This window comes from Astatotilapia calliptera, chromosome 19, assembly GCF_964374335.1.
Source record: "Astatotilapia calliptera chromosome 19, fAstCal68.1, whole genome shotgun sequence".
NCBI classification, from domain to species: Eukaryota; Metazoa; Chordata; class Actinopteri; order Cichliformes; family Cichlidae; genus Astatotilapia; species Astatotilapia calliptera.
In genome coordinates this window covers 3,215,399-3,230,537 of record NC_137440.1, presented here as the reverse complement: position 1 = coordinate 3,230,537, position 15,139 = coordinate 3,215,399, and positions in this window count along the sequence as shown.

Genomic DNA, 15,139 nt, shown 5'->3' with positions numbered 1-15,139 from the left:
TCTCACTGTTACATGCATTTGAATGGGAAACTCGCCCGAGACAAAGTATAGGTTTTCATTATGTGAATAATTTTAAAATCTTAGCTCAAACGGCTGCAAAACCTGTTTGCCCAGCACGGGGATATTGAGTTCTATAAGATAAAGCCATAAACATGTTTGTCTGAGTCTTCTATCAAAAGTTGCAGCGATTTATATGAAGTTGTTCAAAAACGCTTTCTTTCGCCAAGACAGTGTGTTTCTCACTGTTACATGCATTTGAATGGGGAACTCGACCGAAACAAAGTAGTTTTCATTATGTGAATAATTTTTAAATCTTAGCTCAAACGGCTGCAAAACCTGTTTGCCCAGCACGGGGATATTGAGTTCTATAAGATAAAACCTTAAATATGTGTGTCTGAGTCTTCTATCAAAAGTTACAGCGATTTATATGAAGTTGTACCAAAATGCTTTCTTTCGCCAAGACAGTGTGTTTCTCACTGTTACATGCATTTGAATGGGAAACTCGCCCGAGACAAAGTATAGGTTTTCATTCATTATGTGAATAATTTTAAAATCTTAGCTCAAACGGCTGCAAAGACCTGTTTGCCCAGCACGGGGATATTGAGTTCTATAAGATAAAGCCATAAACATGTTTGTCTGAGTCCTCTATCAAAAGTTACAGCGATTTATATGAAGTTGTTCAAAAACGCTTTCTTTCGCCAAGACAGTGTGTTTCTCACTGTTACATGCATTTGAATGGGAAACTCGCCCGAGACAAAGTATAGGTTTTCATTATGTGAATAATTTTAAAATCTTAGCTCAAACGGCTGCAAAACCTGTTTGCCCAGCACGGGGATATTGAGTTCTATAAGATAAAGCCATAAACATGTTTGTCTGAGTCTTCTATCAAAAGTTACAGCGATTTATATGAAGTTGTACGAAAACGCTTTATTTCGCCAACACAATGCGTTTCTCACTGTTACATGCATTTGAATGGGGAACTCGACCGAAACAAAGTAGTTTTCATTATGTGAATAATTTTTAAATCTTAGCTCAAACGGCTGCAAAACCTGTTTGCCCAGCACGGGGATATTGAGTTCTATAAGATAAAGCCATAAACATGTTTGTCTGAGTCTTCTATCAAAAGTTACAGCGATTTATATGAAGTTGTACCAAAATGCTTTCTTTCGCCAAGACAGTGTGTTTCTCACTGTTACATGCATTTGAATGGGAAACTCGCCCGAGACAAAGTATAGGTTTTCATTATGTGAGTAATTTTAAAATCTTAGCTCAAACGGCTGCAAAACCTGTTTGCCCAGCACGGGGATATTGAGTTCTATAAGATAAAACCTTAAATATGTGTGTCTGAGTCTTCTATCAAAAGTTACAGCGATTTATATGAAGTTGTTCAAAAACGCTTTCTTTCGCCAAGACAGTGTGTTTCTCACTGTAACATGCATTTGAATGGGGAAGTCAACCGAAACAAAGTAGTTTTCATTATGTGAATAACTTGGAAATCTTAGCTCAAACAGCTGCAAAACCTGTTTGCCCAGCACGGGGATATTGAGTTCTATAAGATAAAGCCATAAACATGTGTGTCTGAGTCTTCTATCAAACGTTACAGCGATTTATATGAAGTTGTTCAAAAACGCTTTATTTCGCCAAGACAGTGTGTTTCTCACTGTTACATGCATTTGAATGGGAAACTCGCCCGAGACAAAGTATAGGTTTTCATTCATTATGTGAATAATTTTAAAATCTTAGCTCAAACGGCTGCAAAACCTGTTTGCCCAGCACGGGGATATTGAGTTCTATAAGATAAAACCTTAAATATGTGTGTCTGAGTCTTCTATCAAAAGTTACAGCGATTTATATGAAGTTGTTCAAAAACGCTTTCTTTCGCCAAGACAGTGTGTTTCTCACTGTTACATGCATTTGAATGGGAAACTCGCCCGAGACAAAGTATAGGTTTTCATTATGTGAATAATTTTAAAATCTTAGCTCAAACGGCTGCAAAACCTGTTTGCCCAGCACGGGGATATTGAGTTCTATAAGATAAAGCCATAAACATGTTTGTCTGAGTCTTCTATCAAAAGTTACAGCGATTTATATGAAGTTGTTCAAAAACGCTTTCTTTCGCCAAGACAGTGTGTTTCTCACTGTTACATGCATTTGAATGGGGAACTCGACCGAAACAAAGTAGTTTTCATTATGTGAATAATTTTTAAATCTTAGCTCAAACGGCTGCAAAACCTGTTTGCCCAGCACGGGGATATTGAATTCTATAAGATAAAGCCATAAACATGTGTTTCTGAGTCTTCTATCAAAAGTTACAGCGATTTATATGAAGTTGTACCAAAATGCTTTCTTTCGCGAAGACAGTGTGTTTCTCACTGTTACATGCATTTGAATGGGAAACTCGCCCGAGACAAAGTATAGGTTTTCATTCATTATGTGAATAATTTTAAAATCTTAGCTCAAACGGCTGCAAAGACCTGTTTGCCCAGCACGGGGATATTGAGTTCTATAAGATAAAGCCATAAACATGTTTGTCTGAGTCCTCTATCAAAAGTTACAGCGATTTATATGAAGTTGTTCAAAAACGCTTTCTTTCGCCAAGACAGTGTGTTTCTCACTGTTACATGCATTTGAATGGGAAACTCGCCCGAGACAAAGTATAGGTTTTCATTATGTGAATAATTTTAAAATCTTAGCTCAAACGGCTGCAAAACCTGTTTGCCCAGCACGGGGATATTGAGTTCTATAAGATAAAGCCATAAACATGTTTGTCTGAGTCTTCTATCAAAAGTTACAGCGATTTATATGAAGTTGTACGAAAACGCTTTATTTCGCCAACACAATGCGTTTCTCACTGTTACATGCATTTGAATGGGGAACTCGACCGAAACAAAGTAGTTTTCATTATGTGAATAATTTTTAAATCTTAGCTCAAACGGCTGCAAAACCTGTTTGCCCAGCACGGGGATATTGAGTTCTATAAGATAAAGCCATAAACATGTTTGTCTGAGTCTTCTATCAAAAGTTACAGCGATTTATATGAAGTTGTACCAAAATGCTTTCTTTCGCCAAGACAGTGTGTTTCTCACTGTTACATGCATTTGAATGGGAAACTCGCCCGAGACAAAGTATAGGTTTTCATTATGTGAGTAATTTTAAAATCTTAGCTCAAACGGCTGCAAAACCTGTTTGCCCAGCACGGGGATATTGAGTTCTATAAGATAAAACCTTAAATATGTGTGTCTGAGTCTTCTATCAAAAGTTACAGCGATTTATATGAAGTTGTTCAAAAACGCTTTCTTTCGCCAAGACAGTGTGTTTCTCACTGTAACATGCATTTGAATGGGGAGGTCAACCGAAACAAAGTAGTTTTCATTATGTGAATAACTTGGAAATCTTAGCTCAAACAGCTGCAAAACCTGTTTGCCCAGCACGGGGATATTGAGTTCTATAAGATAAAGCCATAAACATGTGTGTCTGAGTCTTCTATCAAAAGTTACAGCGATTTATATGAAGTTGTTCAAAAACGCTTTCTTTCGCCAAGACAGTGTGTTTCTCACTGTTACATGCATTTGAATGGGAAACTCGCCCGAGACAAAGTATAGGTTTTCATTATGTGAATAATTTTAAAATCTTAGCTCAAACGGCTGCAAAACCTGTTTGCCCAGCACGGGGATATTGAGTTCTATAAGATAAAGCCATAAACATGTTTGTCTGAGTCTTCTATCAAAAGTTACAGCGATTTATATGAAGTTGTTCAAAAACGCTTTCTTTCGCCAAGACAGTGTGTTTCTCACTGTTACATGCATTTGAATGGGAAACTCGACCGAAACAAAGTAGTTTTCATTATGTGAATAATTTTTAAATCTTAGCTCAAACGGCTGCAAAACCTGTTTGCCCAGCACGGGGACATTGAGTTCTATAAGATAAAGCCATAAACATGTGTGTCTGAGTCTTCTATCAAAAGTTACATCGATTTATATGAAGTTGTACCAAAATGCTTTCTTTCGCCAAGACAGTGTGTTTCTCACTGTTACATGCATTTGAATGGGAAACTCGCCCGAGACAAAGTATAGGTTTTCATTATGTGAGTAATTTTAAAATCTTAGCTCAAACGGCTGCAAAACCTGTTTGCCCAGCACGGGGATATTGAGTTCTATAAGATAAAGCCATAAACATGTGTGTCTGAGTCTTCTATCAAAAGTTACAGCGATTTATATGAAGTTGTTCAAAAACGCTTTCTTTCGCCAAGACAGTGTGTTTCTCACTGTAACATGCATTTGAATGGGGAAGTCGACCGAAACAAAGTAGTTTTCATTATGTGAATAACTTGGAAATCTTAGCTCAAACAGCTGCAAAACCTGTTTGCCCAGCACGGGGATATTGAGTTCTATAAGATAAAGCCATAAACATGTTTGTCTGAGTCTTCTATCAAAAGTTACAGCGATTTATATGAAGTTGTTCAAAAACGCTTTATTTCGCCAAGACAGTGTGTTTCTCACTGTTACATGCATTTGAATGGGAAACTCGCCCGAGACAAAGTATAGGTTTTCATTATGTGAATAATTTTAAAATCTTAGCTCAAACAGCTGCAAAACCTGTTTGCCCAGCACGGGGATATTGAGTTCTATAAGATAAAGCCATAAACATGTGTGTCTGAGTCTTCTATCAAACGTTACAGCGATTTATATGAAGTTGTTCAAAAACGCTTTCTTTCGCCAAGACAGTGTGTTTCTCACTGTTACATGCATTTGAATGGGAAACTCGCCCGAGACAAAGTATAGGTTTTCATTCATTATGTGAATAATTTTAAAATCTTAGCTCAAACGGCTGCAAAGACCTGTTTGCCCAGCACGGGGATATTGAGTTCTATAAGATAAAGCCATAAACATGTTTGTCTGAGTCCTCTATCAAAAGTTACAGCGATTTATATGAAGTTGTTCAAAAACGCTTTCTTTCGCCAAGACAGTGTGTTTCTCACTGTTACATGCATTTGAATGGGAAACTCGCCCGAGACAAAGTATAGGTTTTCATTATGTGAATAATTTTAAAATCTTAGCTCAAACGGCTGCAAAACCTGTTTGCCCAGCACGGGGATATTGAGTTCTATAAGATAAAGCCATAAACATGTTTGTCTGAGTCTTCTATCAAACGTTACAGCGATTTATATGAAGTTGTACGAAAACGCTTTATTTCGCCAACACAATGCGTTTCTCACTGTTACATGCATTTGAATGGGAAACTCGCCCGAGACAAAGTACAGGTTTTCATTATGTGAATAATTTTAAAATCTTAGCTCAAACGGCTGCAAAACCTGTTTGCCCAGCACGGGGATATTGAGTTCTATAAGATAAAGCCATAAACATGTTTGTCTGAGTCTTCTATCAAAAGTTACAGCGATTTATATGAAGTTGTTCAAAAACGCTTTCTTTCGCCAAGACAGTGTGTTTCTCACTGTTACATGCATTTGAATGGGAAACTCGCCCGAGACAAAGTATAGGTTTTCATTCATTATGTGAATAATTTTAAAATCTTAGCTCAAACGGCTGCAAAACCTGTTTGCCCAGCACGGGGATATTGAGTTCTATAAGATAAAACCTTAAATATGTGTGTCTGAGTCTTCTATCAAAAGTTACAGCGATTTATATGAAGTTGTTCAAAAACGCTTTCTTTCGCCAAGACAGTGTGTTTCTCACTGTTACATGCATTTGAATGGGAAACTCGCCCGAGACAAAGTATAGGTTTTCATTATGTGAATAATTTTAAAATCTTAGCTCAAACGGCTGCAAAACCTGTTTGCCCAGCACGGGGATATTGAGTTCTATAAGATAAAGCCATAAACATGTTTGTCTGAGTCTTCTATCAAAAGTTACAGCGATTTATATGAAGTTGTTCAAAAACGCTTTCTTTCGCCAAGACAGTGTGTTTCTCACTGTTACATGCATTTGAATGGGAAACTCGACCGAAACAAAGTAGTTTTCATTATGTGAATAATTTTAAAATCTTAGCTCAAACGGCTGCAAAACCTGTTTGCCCAGCACGGGGATATTGAGTTCTATAAGATAAAGCCATGAACATGTTTGTCTGAGTCTTCTATCAAAAGTTACAGCGATTTATATGAAGTTGTTCAAAAACGCTTTCTTTCGCCAAGACAGTGTGTTTCTCACTGTTACATGCATTTGAATGGGAAACTCGCCCGAGACAAAGTATAGGTTTTCATTATGTGAATAATTTTAAAATCTTAGCTCAAACGGCTGCAAAACCTGTTTGCCCAGCACGGGGATATTGAGTTCTATAAGATAAAGCCATAAACATGTTTGTCTGAGTCTTCTATCAAAAGTTACAGCGATTTATATGAAGTTGTTCAAAAACGCTTTCTTTCGCCAAGACAGTGTGTTTCTCACTGTTACATGCATTTGAATGGGGAACTCGACCGAAACAAAGTAGTTTTCATTATGTGAATAATTTTTAAATCTTAGCTCAAACGGCTGCAAAACCTGTTTGCCCAGCACGGGGATATTGAGTTCTATAAGATAAAACCTTAAATATGTGTGTCTGAGTCTTCTATCAAAAGTTACAGCGATTTATATGAAGTTGTACCAAAATGCTTTCTTTCGCCAAGACAGTGTGTTTCTCACTGTTACATGCATTTGAATGGGAAACTCGCCCGAGACAAAGTATAGGTTTTCATTCATTATGTGAATAATTTTAAAATCTTAGCTCAAACGGCTGCAAAGACCAGTTTGCCCAGCACGGGGATATTGAGTTCTATAAGATAAAGCCATAAACATGTTTGTCTGAGTCCTCTATCAAAAGTTACAGCGATTTATATGAAGTTGTTCAAAAACGCTTTCTTTCGCCAAGACAGTGTGTTTCTCACTGTTACATGCATTTGAATGGGAAACTCGCCCGAGACAAAGTATAGGTTTTCATTATGTGAATAATTTTAAAATCTTAGCTCAAACGGCTGCAAAACCTGTTTGCCCAGCACGGGGATATTGAGTTCTATAAGATAAAGCCATAAACATGTTTGTCTGAGTCTTCTATCAAAAGTTACAGCGATTTATATGAAGTTGTACGAAAACGCTTTATTTCGCCAACACAATGCGTTTCTCACTGTTACATGCATTTGAATGGGGAACTCGACCGAAACAAAGTAGTTTTCATTATGTGAATAATTTTTAAATCTTAGCTCAAACGGCTGCAAAACCTGTTTGCCCAGCACGGGGATATTGAGTTCTATAAGATAAAGCCATAAACATGTTTGTCTGAGTCTTCTATCAAAAGTTACAGCGATTTATATGAAGTTGTACCAAAATGCTTTCTTTCGCCAAGACAGTGTGTTTCTCACTGTTACATGCATTTGAATGGGAAACTCGCCCGAGACAAAGTATAGGTTTTCATTATGTGAGTAATTTTAAAATCTTAGCTCAAACGGCTGCAAAACCTGTTTGCCCAGCACGGGGATATTGAGTTCTATAAGATAAAACCTTAAATATGTGTGTCTGAGTCTTCTATCAAAAGTTACAGCGATTTATATGAAGTTGTTCAAAAATGCTTTCTTTCGCCAAGACAGTGTGTTTCTCACTGTAACATGCATTTGAATGGGGAAGTCAACCGAAACAAAGTAGTTTTCATTATGTGAATAACTTGGAAATCTTAGCTCAAACAGCTGCAACACCTGTTTGCCCAGCACGGGGATATTGAGTTCTATAAGATAAAGCCATAAACATGTGTGTCTGAGTCTTCTATCAAACGTTACAGCGATTTATATGAAGTTGTTCAAAAACGCTTTATTTCGCCAAGACAGTGTGTTTCTCACTGTTACATGCATTTGAATGGGAAACTCGCCCGAGACAAAGTATAGGTTTTCATTCATTATGTGAATAATTTTAAAATCTTAGCTCAAACGGCTGCAAAACCTGTTTGCCCAGCACGGGGATATTGAGTTCTATAAGATAAAACCTTAAATATGTGTGTCTGAGTCTTCTATCAAAAGTTACAGCGATTTATATGAAGTTGTTCAAAAACGCTTTCTTTCGCCAAGACAGTGTGTTTCTCACTGTTACATGCATTTGAATGGGAAACTCGCCCGAGACAAAGTATAGGTTTTCATTATGTGAATAATTTTAAAATCTTAGCTCAAACGGCTGCAAAACCTGTTTGCCCAGCACGGGGATATTGAGTTCTATAAGATAAAGCCATAAACATGTTTGTCTGAGTCTTCTATCAAAAGTTACAGCGATTTATATGAAGTTGTTCAAAAACGCTTTCTTTCGCCAAGACAGTGTGTTTCTCACTGTTACATGCATTTGAATGGGAAACTCGACCGAAACAAAGTAGTTTTCATTATGTGAATAATTTTTAAATCTTAGCTCAAACGGCTGCAAAACCTGTTTGCCCAGCACGGGGACATTGAGTTCTATAAGATAAAGCCATAAACATGTGTTTCTGAGTCTTCTATCAAAAGTTACATCGATTTATATGAAGTTGTACCAAAATGCTTTCTTTCGCCAAGACAGTGTGTTTCTCACTGTTACATGCATTTGAATGGGAAACTCGCCCGAGACAAAGTATAGGTTTTCATTATGTGAGTAATTTTAAAATCTTAGCTCAAACGGCTGCAAAACCTGTTTGCCCAGCACGGGGATATTGAGTTCTATAAGATAAAGCCATAAACATGTGTGTCTGAGTCTTCTATCAAAAGTTACAGCGATTTATATGAAGTTGTTCAAAAACGCTTTCTTTCGCCAAGACAGTGTGTTTCTCACTGTAACATGCATTTGAATGGGGAAGTCGACCGAAACAAAGTAGTTTTCATTATGTGAATAACTTGGAAATCTTAGCTCAAACAGCTGCAAAACCTGTTTGCCCAGCACGGGGATATTGAGTTCTATAAGATAAAGCCATAAACATGTTTGTCTGAGTCTTCTATCAAAAGTTACAGCGATTTATATGAAGTTGTTCAAAAACGCTTTATTTCGCCAAGACAGTGTGTTTCTCACTGTTACATGCATTTGAATGGGAAACTCGCCCGAGACAAAGTATAGGTTTTCATTATGTGAATAATTTTAAAATCTTAGCTCAAACAGCTGCAAAACCTGTTTGCCCAGCACGGGGATATTGAGTTCTATAAGATAAAGCCATAAACATGTGTGTCTGAGTCTTCTATCAAACGTTACAGCGATTTATATGAAGTTGTTCAAAAACGCTTTCTTTCGCCAAGACAGTGTGTTTCTCACTGTTACATGCATTTGAATGGGAAACTCGCCCGAGACAAAGTACAGGTTTTCATTCATTATGTGAATAATTTTAAAATCTTAGCTCAAACGGCTGCAAAGACCTGTTTGCCCAGCACGGGGATATTGAGTTCTATAAGATAAAGCCATAAACATGTTTGTCTGAGTCCTCTATCAAAAGTTACAGCGATTTATATGAAGTTGTTCAAAAACGCTTTCTTTCGCCAAGACAGTGTGTTTCTCACTGTTACATGCATTTGAATGGGAAACTCGCCCGAGACAAAGTATAGGTTTTCATTATGTGAATAATTTTAAAATCTTAGCTCAAACGGCTGCAAAACCTGTTTGCCCAGCACGGGGATATTGAGTTCTATAAGATAAAGCCATAAACATGTTTGTCTGAGTCTTCTATCAAACGTTACAGCGATTTATATGAAGTTGTACGAAAACGCTTTATTTCGCCAACACAATGCGTTTCTCACTGTTACATGCATTTGAATGGGAAACTCGCCCGAGACAAAGTATAGGTTTTCATTATGTGAATAATTTTAAAATCTTAGCTCAAACGGCTGCAAAACCTGTTTGCCCAGCACGGGGATATTGAGTTCTATAAGATAAAGCCATAAACATGTTTGTCTGAGTCTTCTATCAAAAGTTACAGCGATTTATATGAAGTTGTTCAAAAACGCTTTCTTTCGCCAAGACAGTGTGTTTCTCACTGTTACATGCATTTGAATGGGAAACTCGCCCGAGACAAAGTATAGGTTTTCATTCATTATGTGAATAATTTTAAAATCTTAGCTCAAACAGCTGCAAAACCTGTTTGCCCAGCACGGGGATATTGAGTTCTATAAGATAAAACCTTAAATATGTGTGTCTGAGTCTTCTATCAAAAGTTACAGCGATTTATATGAAGTTGTTCAAAAACGCTTTCTTTCGCCAAGACAGTGTGTTTCTCACTGTTACATGCATTTGAATGGGAAACTCACCCGAGACAAAGTATAGGTTTTCATTATGTGAATAATTTTAAAATCTTAGCTCAAACGGCTGCAAAACCTGTTTGCCCAGCACGGGGATATTGAGTTCTATAAGATAAAGCCATAAACATGTTTGTCTGAGTCTTCTATCAAAAGTTACAGCGATTTATATGAAGTTGTTCAAAAACGCTTTCTTTCGCTAAGACAGTGTGTTTCTCACTGTTACATGCATTTGAATGGGAAACTCGACCGAAACAAAGTAGTTTTCATTATGTGAATAATTTTAAAATCTTAGCTCAAACGGCTGCAAAACCTGTTTGCCCAGCACGGGGATATTGAGTTCTATAAGATAAAGCCATAAACATGTTTGTCTGAGTCTTCTATCAAAAGTTACAGCGATTTATATGAAGTTGTTCAAAAACGCTTTCTTTCGCCAAGACAGTGTGTTTCTCACTGTTACATGCATTTGAATGGGAAACTCGCCCGAGACAAAGTATAGGTTTTCATTATGTGAATAATTTTAAAATCTTAGCTCAAACGGCTGCAAAACCTGTTTGCCCAGCACGGGGATATTGAGTTCTATAAGATAAAGCCATAAACATGTTTGTCTGAGTCTTCTATCAAAAGTTACAGCGATTTATATGAAGTTGTTCAAAAACGCTTTCTTTCGCCAAGACAGTGTGTTTCTCACTGTTACATGCATTTGAATGGGGAACTCGACCGAAACAAAGTAGTTTTCATTATGTGAATAATTTTAAAATCTTAGCTCAAACGGCTGCAAAACCTGTTTGCCCAGCACGGGGATATTGAGTTCTATAAGATAAAACCTTAAATATGTGTGTCTGAGTCTTCTATCAAAAGTTACAGCGATTTATATGAAGTTGTACCAAAATGCTTTCTTTCGCCAAGACAGTGTGTTTCTCACTGTTACATGCATTTGAATGGGAAACTCGCCCGAGACAAAGTATAGGTTTTCATTATGTGAATAATTTTAAAATCTTAGCTCAAACGGCTGCAAAACCTGTTTGCCCAGCACGGGGATATTGAGTTCTATAAGATAAAGCCATAAACATGTTTGTCTGAGTCTTCTATCAAAAGTTACAGCGATTTATATGAAGTTGTACGAAAACGCTTTATTTCGCCAACACAATGCGTTTCTCACTGTTACATGCATTTGAATGGGGAACTCGACCGAAACAAAGTAGTTTTCATTATGTGAATAATTTTTAAATCTTAGCTCAAACGGCTGCAAAACCTGTTTGCCCAGCACGGGGATATTGAGTTCTATAAGATAAAGCCATAAACATGTTTGTCTGAGTCTTCTATCAAAAGTTACAGCGATTTATATGAAGTTGTACCAAAATGCTTTCTTTCGCCAAGACAGTGTGTTTCTCACTGTAACATGCATTTGAATGGGGAAGTCAACCGAAACAAAGTAGTTTTCATTATGTGAATAACTTGGAAATCTTAGCTCAAACAGCTGCAAAACCTGTTTGCCCAGCACGGGGATATTGAGTTCTATAAGATAAAGCCATAAACATGTGTGTCTGAGTCTTCTATCAAACGTTACAGCGATTTATATGAAGTTGTTCAAAAACGCTTTATTTCGCCAAGACAGTGTGTTTCTCACTGTTACATGCATTTGAATGGGAAACTCGCCCGAGACAAAGTATAGGTTTTCATTCATTATGTGAATAATTTTAAAATCTTAGCTCAAACGGCTGCAAAACCTGTTTGCCCAGCACGGGGATATTGAGTTCTATAAGATAAAACCTTAAATATGTGTGTCTGAGTCTTCTATCAAAAGTTACAGCGATTTATATGAAGTTGTTCAAAAACGCTTTCTTTCGCCAAGACAGTGTGTTTCTCACTGTTACATGCATTTGAATGGGAAACTCGCCCGAGACAAAGTATAGGTTTTCATTATGTGAATAATTTTAAAATCTTAGCTCAAACGGCTGCAAAACCTGTTTGCCCAGCACGGGGATATTGAGTTCTATAAGATAAAGCCATAAACATGTTTGTCTGAGTCTTCTATCAAAAGTTACAGCGATTTATATGAAGTTGTTCAAAAACGCTTTCTTTCGCCAAGACAGTGTGTTTCTCACTGTTACATGCATTTGAATGGGGAACTCGACCGAAACAAAGTAGTTTTCATTATGTGAATAATTTTTAAATCTTAGCTCAAACGGCTGCAAAACCTGTTTGCCCAGCACGGGGATATTGAATTCTATAAGATAAAGCCATAAACATGTGTTTCTGAGTCTTCTATCAAAAGTTACAGCGATTTATATGAAGTTGTACCAAAATGCTTTCTTTCGCGAAGACAGTGTGTTTCTCACTGTTACATGCATTTGAATGGGAAACTCGCCCGAGACAAAGTATAGGTTTTCATTCATTATGTGAATAATTTTAAAATCTTAGCTCAAACGGCTGCAAAGACCTGTTTGCCCAGCACGGGGATATTGAGTTCTATAAGATAAAACCTTAAATATGTGTGTCTGAGTCTTCTATCAAAAGTTACAGCGATTTATATGAAGTTGTACCAAAATGCTTTCTTTCGCCAAGACAGTGTGTTTCTCACTGTTACATGCATTTGAATGGGAAACTCGCCCGAGACAAAGTATAGGTTTTCATTATGTGAATAATTTTAAAATCTTAGCTCAAACGGCTGCAAAACCTGTTTGCCCAGCACGGGGATATTGAGTTCTATAAGATAAAGCCATAAACATGTTTGTCTGAGTCTTCTATCAAAAGTTACAGCGATTTATATGAAGTTGTACGAAAACGCTTTATTTCGCCAACACAATGCGTTTCTCACTGTTACATGCATTTGAATGGGGAACTCGACCGAAACAAAGTAGTTTTCATTATGTGAATAATTTTTAAATCTTAGCTCAAACGGCTGCAAAACCTGTTTGCCCAGCACGGGGATATTGAGTTCTATAAGATAAAGCCATAAACATGTTTGTCTGAGTCTTCTATCAAAAGTTACAGCGATTTATATGAAGTTGTACCAAAATGCTTTCTTTCGCCAAGACAGTGTGTTTCTCACTGTAAGATGCATTTGAATGGGGAAGTCAACCGAAACAAAGTAGTTTTCATTATGTGAATAACTTGGAAATCTTAGCTCAAACAGCTGCAAAACCTGTTTGCCCAGCACGGGGATATTGAGTTCTATAAGATAAAGCCATAAACATGTGTGTCTGAGTCTTCTATCAAACGTTACAGCGATTTATATGAAGTTGTTCAAAAACGCTTTATTTCGCCAAGACAGTGTGTTTCTCACTGTTACATGCATTTGAATGGGAAACTCGCCCGAGACAAAGTATAGGTTTTCATTCATTATGTGAATAATTTTAAAATCTTAGCTCAAACGGCTGCAAAACCTGTTTGCCCAGCACGGGGATATTGAGTTCTATAAGATAAAGCCATGAACATGTTTGTCTGAGTCTTCTATCAAAAGTTACAGCGATTTATATGAAGTTGTTCAAAAACGCTTTCTTTCGCCAAGACAGTGTGTTTCTCACTGTTACATGCATTTGAATGGGAAACTCGACCGAAACAAAGTAGTTTTCATTATGTGAATAATTTTTAAATCTTAGCTCAAACGGCTGCAAAACCTGTTTGCCCAGCACGGGGACATTGAGTTCTATAAGATAAAGCCATAAACATGTGTTTCTGAGTCTTCTATCAAAAGTTACATCGATTTATATGAAGTTGTACCAAAATGCTTTCTTTCGCCAAGACAGTGTGTTTCTCACTGTTACATGCATTTGAATGGGAAACTCGCCTGAAACAAAGTATAGGTTTTCATTATGTGAATAATTTTAAAATCTTAGCTCAAACGGCTGCAAAACCTGTTTGCCCAGCACGGGGATATTGAGTTCTATAAGATAAAGCCATAAACATGTGTTTCTGAGTCTTCTATCAAAAGTTACAGCGATTTGTATGAAGTTGTACGAAAATGCTTTCTTTCGCCAAGACAGTGTGTTTCTCACTGTTACATGCATTTGAATGGGAAACTCGCCTGAAACAAAGTATAGGTTTTCATTATGTGAATAATTTTAAAATCTTAGCTCAAACGGCTGCAAAACCTGTTTGCCCAGCACGGGGATATTGAGTTCTATAAGATAAAGCCATAAACATGTGTGTCTGAGTCGTCTATCAAAAGTTACAGCGATTTATATGAAGTTGTTCAAAAACGCTTTATTTCGCCAAGACAGTGTGTTTCTCACTGTTACATGCATTTGAATGGGAAACTCGCCTGAGACAAAGTATAGGTTTTCATTATGTGAATAATTTTAAAATCTTAGCTCAAACGGCTGCAAAACCTGTTTGCCCAGCACGGGGATATTGAGTTCTATAAGATAAAGCCATAAACATGTTTGTCTGAGTCCTCTATCAAAAGTTACAGCGATTTATATGAAGTTGTACGAAAATGCTTTCTTTCGCCAAGACAGTGTGTTTCTCACTGTTACATGCATTTGAATGGGAAACTCGCCCGAGACAAAGTATAGGTTTTCATTATGTGAATAATTTTAAAATCTTAGCTCAAACGGCTGCAAAGACCTGTTTGCCCAGCACGGGGACCTTGAGTTCTATAAGATAAAGCCATAAACATGTGTTTCTGAGTCTTCTATCAAAAGTTACAGCTATTTATATGAAGTTGTTCAAAAACGCTTTCTTTCGCCAAGACAATGCGTTTCTCACTGTTACATGCATTTGAATGGGAAACTCGCCTGAGACAAAGTATAGGTTTTCATTATGTGAATAATTTTAAAATCTTAGCTCAAACGGCTGCAAAGACCTGTTTGCCCAGCACGGGGATATTGAGTTCTATAAGATAAAGCCATAAACATGTGTATCCGAGTCTTCTATCAAAAGTTACAGCTATTTATATGAAGTTGTACAAAAACGCTTTAT